An 8,215-nucleotide genomic window follows, 5' to 3' on the forward strand; every position below is an offset into this window, starting at 1 on the left:
GACACATTATAAATAAATTGCCAAAAGTTGAAGATGAAGAAAGAATTTTGAAGGAAATCAAAAGAAAAGCAACTCATCACGTGAAGGAAAACTCCCACAAGACAACAGGTGGATTTCTCAAAAGAAATTTTACATAACATGAGAGACTGGGATGACATTCAAACTGTTGAAATAAAAACTGTCAAGGATACTGTACCTGGCAAAGCTGTCCTCCAGAAATGAGGGAGAGATAAAGACTTTCCTGAACAAAGAAAATCTGAAGGAATTCTTCATTTCTTTTTTTTTTTTTAATATACTGACATGCCTTGTGTTTATCTTTTTTTTAAATTTTATTTTATTTTTAAACTTTACATAATTGTATTAGTTTTGCCAAATATCAAAATGAATCTGCCACAGGTTATACATGTGTTCCCCATCCTGAACCCTCCTCCCTCCTCCCTCCCCGTACCATCCCTCTGGGTCATCCCAGTGCACTAGCCCCAAGCATCCAGTATCATGCATCGAACCTGGACTGGCAACTCGTTTCCTACATGATATTATACATGTTTCAATGCCCTTCTTCCAAATCTTCCCACCCTTTCCCTCTCCAACAGAGTCCATAAGACTGTTCTATACATCAGTGTCTCTTTTGCTGTCTTGTACACAGGGTTATTGTTACCATCTTTCTAAATTCCATATATATGCATTAGTATACTGTATTAAGGAATTCTTCATTTCTTGACTTGCATTAAGAGAAATCCTAAAGGAGGTTCTTCAAAAAAAAAAAAAAAAAGGAGGTTCTTCAAGAAGAAACAAAAGGTGTCTCCAGCTTCACCAGGGTCTTCCTAATGCCTCTGTTCCAACTTAGAAAATTTCATTCTTGCCCTGTTCATGCCCTCATTTTAAAGGTAGGCACCCTTTGAGGTTGACAATTCAATTTGTATTGCAATTCAGCTAGAAGCAGGTTGAAATTCTAAATTTAGTTTTTAGTGATTTCAGCTCTACAGGAGATATGGGTCTCCTTCAGGGCTCACATAGAGGCGTTCACGTTATTGATGTGATGCTTAAGTGACAGCACTGTTTTATATTCCCTCCAACAGTGCACAAGGATTCCAATTTTTCCACATCCTTGTCAATGTTTATTATTAATATTTTATTTTATTTTTTTAATAGATAAAGCAGAAAAATTGCCAGCAGAAGCATTAACTGGAGAAGGCAAATAAAGACCTCAATCTTTTGTTATTAAAGACAAAACTGTAAGCAGAAATGCTCCCAAATAATTTAAATTTTGGTGTATCAATATATTAGTTATCTCTTTGCCCTTTCATACTGTTCATGGGGGTGCCTTTGGCCACCTGATGCAAAGAGCCGGCTGACTGGGAAAGACCCTGATGCTGGGAAAGGTTGAGGGCAAGAGGGGAAGGGGGCGACAAAGGATGAGATGGTTGGATGACATCACCAACTCAATGGACATGAGTTTGAGTAAACTTTAGGAGATGGTGAAGGACGGAGAAGTCTGGCCTGTTACAGTTCATGGGATTGCAAAAAGCTGGACATGACCGAACAATAACGACCAACAACACGTTATTAAACAAAAATGACATATGTAGACATTTTAAAGGTCTGAAATAAAGCAAATTATCTCCCTTCATCTCTTTTATTTTTTGTCACATACATTCCTGTTTATTTGCTAGTTAACTCATTTTTCTCTTTTCCTTACATTCTAATATAACCAATAATTTTGGACTCAATTTCTTTATACTCACCTAATTTTTACCAGCTTTAAAATGAAAAAAAAAAAAAAAACCAAATAGATGGAAACTGCTTATTAGAAACACATAATACAAAAATAAAAATTACAAACTTATTTTGGAAATTTATTTCAAAATTGTATGTACTCTGCCTGTTTCCTCCCTTATCAGGAATATTTCTCTCTTTATGTCTCATATTGTTTACTTATTAATTTGTTTCATCTTGAGGTTGCACCTTGGTTTCTATGAATTTATTGTCCTTTCAATCAAGGACAATAGTTTATCCTTTTTCTTTGATACTGGTTAGACTTGGTGGATGTAAAAACAGTGAAACACGATTTATAGTTTAGTGGGACAAGAAAGGCTAAATAAAACTGGACGAAAAAAGGAAGTACAGAAAACATTATAAAAAACACTAAAAATACACTGATATTTTGGGTGTGAAGGTATGTGATTGTTTTAGGGACAGGAAAGTGGGGGAAAATGTGTTTATAATCAAACAACTAATAAGGGCCCTATTCTTTACTCAAAATAGTTGAAAAGATAGCAAAAAATCCTCAAAGATGTGATATACTCATAGTCTGATAATATTTTATATTTTTACTTGCTGTAGATACTGTTGAAAAATATTCAAGTCTATACAGTTAGAAAGATTTTCTAAAACCTATCATATATGTTTTAATTGCCATAAACCCAGAACCTGATTTTAAAAGGCTCAGGATTGAATACTGCTAATAATGGCTTTTCCTTGGTTGTTGTTCAGTCACTAGGTCATGTCTGACTCTCTGTGACCCCATGGGCTGCAGTATGCCAGGCTTTGCTATTCTTTATTATCTCCTGGATTTTGCTTGAACTCATGTCCATTGAGTCAGGGATGCCATCCATCCGTCTCATCCTTTGTCACCCCCTTCTCCTCCTGCCCTTAATCTTTTCCATCATCAGGATCTTTTCTAATGAGTTGGCTTTTCGCATCAGGTGACCAAAGTATTGGTGCTTCAGCTTCAGCATTAGTCTTCCAATGAATATTCAGGGTTGATTTCCTTTAGGATTGACTGGTTTGACCTCCTTGTCATTGATGACTTACCCCAATTTTTTAGAAACACAAATGTACTGGTTGAGGCTTCCCTTGTGGCTCAGATGATAAAGAATCCACCTGTGCCGGGAGCCAGCTTAAAAACCATATTTCAGGTGTCTGGAACAGCTCCAACATTGGTTTAGATTTAGGGAGAATTCATAATCAAATAACGACCATGGAACATTCCCGATTAGATTTTACTGCTGCGAGAGTAGCAGATGACTTCTTCCATATATTCTCTAACTTTATTTCAGGAAAGAACATGCTTTGTACTATTTTTAGCTATGCTGCTGTAGCTGCTCTCATTCTGCTTTTCATAATTATTTTTCTTTGTATTGTCAGAATTCTTTGACAGAGCACTCAGAAGCTCGCGACTGAATTGCATCTGGCTGTCTTTTTTTTTTTTTTTTTAATTTTATTTTATTTTTAAATTTTACATAATTGTATTAGTTTTGCCAAATATCAAAATGAATCCGCCACAGGTTTACATGTGTTCCTGTCTTAAGAAATAAAAAAGGGGGAGATGCTGGGAGCCAGCATGGGAGTTCCCACCCATGACAAGGTCATGCGGGAGAGCCCTGATGGGCAAGGCGAGTCAGGGCTCAAGGGCGCCCCCCGGATCTGCCTGAGCGTCTACCCCCAAACCAGAATCTGTCTGTTTTACTATTTTATGACTTTTACCAACTCCCCTGACATTAACGGGGGCTATCCCCGATCACCTTTCTCTGAAGAAAATTAACTTAGAGCTCTAGTTAATAATTCTCCTGGGCATAATAGGAGTGTTTCAGTTCAAACCACTCTGATGACTTTCTAGCTTGCCTGACAGGTTTGTTTAGATTCACAGCCTCCCAACCATGAGAGGCATGGGAAGCTTTATATATTCTAACAGTGCAGAGCTTCTCACAGAGTTAAAATTGTTATAATAGAACTAGAAGAGGATTTCTTTGTTGAGCTAATGCTTGCTGCCAAGTTTCCATATCCCTTACCTACTGTGTCCCTGGGAGTGTATTGATTAATATAGTTGGTGTATAGAAATGTAAGTAGTAGCTTTAATGCTTGTAACCTTGGACCCTTGAGTTAATTCTTTTCTTGTTATAGCCCACCACACTTTTGCCCTATAGGGATGCAACTTTATCTAATGCTTTTGGAGGGTAGCGCCTGGCTTTAGAATAATCACCTTTAGAGAAAAATAAGTTTTCTGAAGAAAAGGGTCATAAAATGTTAACAGGCCTCCTGGCCAGAAGATGATGTAAATCACCTAAAGCTTTTGCATATGATAAGTTTGCAGAAAGAAAGCCTGGCTTCAATAAGGATCAAGGACTGCTGACCTTGCATGACTCTACCCACCCCCCACCCCAAAAACTACTTTGGAAAATAAAGTGTGGGCCTTTCTCATCAGGCTTGGTATCCCAGTGTCATTCTTTCTCTTTCCTTTTCCTTATCAGGCTGATCCCCTGGAGCGCGGGGGCCCTCTGTGTTCACTTTCCTGCCTGGGCTTCTAAGACCCACTCGAGAAGGTGCCTAAGGTGGGGCACCTTCCGCGATTCGAGAGGGTGCCTGCGGTCTACGTGAACAGAGCAAGTCCTGTGCTGCGGCTTTATTGGCTTTCTGTGTAAATGAAGGAATATCAGCCTCTTTTCTCTCTTCTATTTTCTTAACTGCAAAATTCTTTCCCTGTCTCTTTCTCCTTTTATCTATTATTTATCTTTTAATCGCCAACACCATCCTCCCAAGAGAATCCCTGGACCCAACCGGGGCTGTACCCCGCACACCTGCAATGTGGGAGACCTGGATTTGATCCCTGGGTTGGGCAGATCCCCTGGAGAAGGAAATGGCAACCCACTCCAGTATTCTTGCTTGGTAAATTCCATGGACAGAGGAATCTGGTGGGCTACAGTCCATGGGGCTTAGTATTAGACAATAATAACCATAAAGTCTGTACAACTTTTAAAATCAGTGGAGACAACACATTACTGTAAATATATGCTAATTTTTTTCATCAATTTTCCAACTGGTTGCTTTTTAAAAAAATTATTTTTTATTGGAGTACAGTTGATTTACAATGTTGTGTTTCAGGTGTGCAGTCAAATGATTCAGCTATACACACACATATATCTATTCTCTTACAAATTCATTTCCCATTTATGTTTCTACAGACTATTGAGCAGTGTGAAAGTGAAAGAGGAGAGAGAAAAAGTTGGCTTAAAGTTCAACACTCAGAAAACTAAGATCATGGCATCCGGTCCCATCACTTCATGGCAAATAGATGGGGAAACAGTGGAATGGCTAACTTTATTTATTTATTTATTTGGCTCCAAAATGACTGCAGATGGTGATTGCAGACATGAAACTAAAAGATGCTTACTCCTTGGAAGCAAAGTTATGACCAACCTAGATAGCATATTAAAAAGCATTTAATATGCTTTTTTACCATTACTTTGCCAACAAGGGTCTGTCTAGTCAAGGCTATAGTTTTTCCAGTAGTCATGTATGGATGTGGGAGTTGGACTATAAAGAAAGCTGAGCGCAGAAGAAGTGATACTTTTGAACTGTGGTGTTGGAGAAGACTCTTGAGAGTCCCTTGGACTGCAAAGAGATCCAACCAGTTCATCCTAAAGGAGATCAGTCCTGGGTGTTCATTGGAAGGACTGATGTTTGAAGCTCAAACTTCAATACTTTGGCCACCTGATGCGAAGAGCTGACTCATTGGAAAAGACCCTGATGCTGGGAAAGATTGAAGGCGGGAGGAGAAGAGGATGACAGAGGATGAGATGGTTGGAGCACTGACTCAATGGACATAAGTTTGGATAAACTCCTGGAGTTGGTGATGGACAGAGAGGCCTGGCATGCTGCACTTCATGGGGTTGCAAAGAGTTGGACTTGACTGAGTGACTGAACTTAACTGAAATGAAGTTATGTTATACAGTTGGTCCTTTATATATTTGAAATATACATATTTCAAATGAGCAGTGTGCTCATTACATTTTTTTTCTTATTGTGATTGAAGTCAGATACTGTAAAACATACTATTTTAACCATATTTAAGTGTACAGTTCAGTGGCACTAAGTATATTTACATTGTCATGCAACTCTCCATCATTCATCTCCCAGATTTTCACCTTCCTAAAGTGAAACTGTCCCCATTAAATACTAACTTTCCATTCCCCCTCCCCAACCCTTATCCTCCAGCTGTGGCATCTACTAGTGTATCAGCACTTTCTGACTGTATGAATTTGTCTATTCTAGATACCTTGTGTAAGTGGAATCAAACAATATTTGTCTGTACCTAATGTAAATTCTCCAAGCCAGGCTTCAGCAATACGTGAACTGTGAACTTCCAGATGTTCAAGCTGGTTTTCGAAAAGGCAGAGGAACCAGAGATCAAATTGCCAACATCTGCTGTATCATTGAAAAAGGAAGAGAGTTCCAGAAAAACATCTATTTCTGCTTTATTGACTATGCCAAAGCCTTTGACTGTGTGGATCACAATAAACTGTGGAAAATTCTTCAAGAGATGGGACTACCAGAGCACCTGACCTGCCTCTTGAGAAACCTATATGCAGGTCAGGAAGCAATAGTTAGAACTGGACATGAAACAGCAGACTGGTTCCAAATAGGAAAAGGAGTATGTCAAGGTTATATATATTGTCACCCTGCTACTTTAACTTCTATGCAGAATACATCATGAAAAAGGCTGGGCTGGAAGAAGCACAAGCTGGAATCAAGATTGCCAGGAGAAATATCAATAACCTCAGATACGCAGATGATACCACCATTATGGCAGAAAGTGAAGAGGAACTAGAAAGCCTCTTGATGAAAGTGAAAGTGGAGAGTGAAAAAGTTGGCTTAAAGCTCAACATTCAGAAAATGAAGATCATGGCATCTGGTCCCATCACTTCATAGGAAATAGATGGAGAAACAGTGGAAACAGTGTCAGACTTTATTTTTTTGGGCTCCAAAATCACTGCAGATGGTGACTGCAGCCATGAAATTAAAAGATGCTTACTCCTCAGAAGAAAAGTTACGACCAACCTACATAGCATATTCAAAAGCAGAGACATTACTTTGCCAACAAAGGTCCGTCTAGTCAAGGCTATGGTTTTTCCTGTGGTCATGTATGGATGTGAGAGTTGGACTGTGAAGAAAGCTGAGTGCCGAAGAATTGATACTTTTGAACTGTGGTGTTGGAGAAGACTCTTGAGAGTCCCTTGGACTGCAAGGAGATACACCCAGTCCATTCTGAAGGAGATCAGCCCTGGGATTTCTTTGGAGGGAATGATGCTGTAGCTAAAACTCCAGTACTTTGGCCACCTCATGCGAAGAATTGCCTCATTGGAAAAGACTCTGATGCTGGGAGAGATTGGGGGCAGTAGGAGAAGGGGACAACAGAGGATGAGATGGCTGGATGGCATCACTGACTCGATGGACGTGAGTCTGAGTGAACTCTGGGAGTTGGTGATGGACTGGGAGGCCTGGTGTGCTGTGATTCATGGGGTCACAAGGAGTCGGACACAACTGAGTGACTGAACTTAGAACTTAGAACTAATGTGAAGTGGCTTCCCTGGTGGCTCAGTCATTAAAGCATCTGCCTGCAATGCAGGAGACCTGGGTTCAATCCCTGGGTTGGGAAGATCCCCTGTAGGAGGGAATGGCAGCACATTTCCTGGCCTGGAAAGTTCCATGGATAGAGGACTCCGGCAGGTTACAGTCCATGGTGTTGCAAAGAGTCAGACATGACTGAGTGATTTTCACTTTCATTTTCATAGTATATTGGAATGTATTTTTAAGGCTAACTGAATATTTGTCCTACAAGCAGATTGTACCTTTTAATTTACCCCTTTATGCTATACACAATACAGTGAGTACATGTTAATCTTAAACTCCCACTCTATCACCTTCTTTTTTTCTCCCTCAGGTGACCATAAATTCTTTCTCTAAGTCTGTGAGTCTGTTTCTGCTTTGTAAGTAAGTTCATTTGTACCATTTTTTTTTTTTTTAAGATTTCACATATAAGTGTACAGATGAACCTATTTCCAGGGCAGGAATAGAGACACAGACAAAGAGAATGGGCGTGTTGACACAGTGGGAGAAAGAGAGGGTGAGGAGAATTGGTAGATCAGAATCAACATATATACACTATTATATCAGACAGCTAGTGGGAACCTGCTATAAAGCACAGGTTGCTCAGCTCGGTGCTCTGTGATAATCAAGATTGGGTGGGGGTGGGGTGGGGTGGGAGGAAGGCCCAGGAAGGAGGCAACATATGTATACATATAGCTGATTTGATTCATTGTACAGAAGAAACTAACACAATATTGTAAAGAATTATATTGCAATAAAAATGTTATTAAATATCACCTAGTAGATTCCTTAAACCTCCCAACAGACTACACTTGTGTGGAAGGTATTC

Source organism: Bos grunniens, chromosome 5 (assembly GCF_055505025.1).
Source record: "Bos grunniens cultivar Pamir isolate PY7600 chromosome 5, Bosgru_T2T1.0, whole genome shotgun sequence".
In the NCBI taxonomy this organism is placed as follows: Eukaryota; Metazoa; Chordata; class Mammalia; order Artiodactyla; family Bovidae; genus Bos; species Bos grunniens.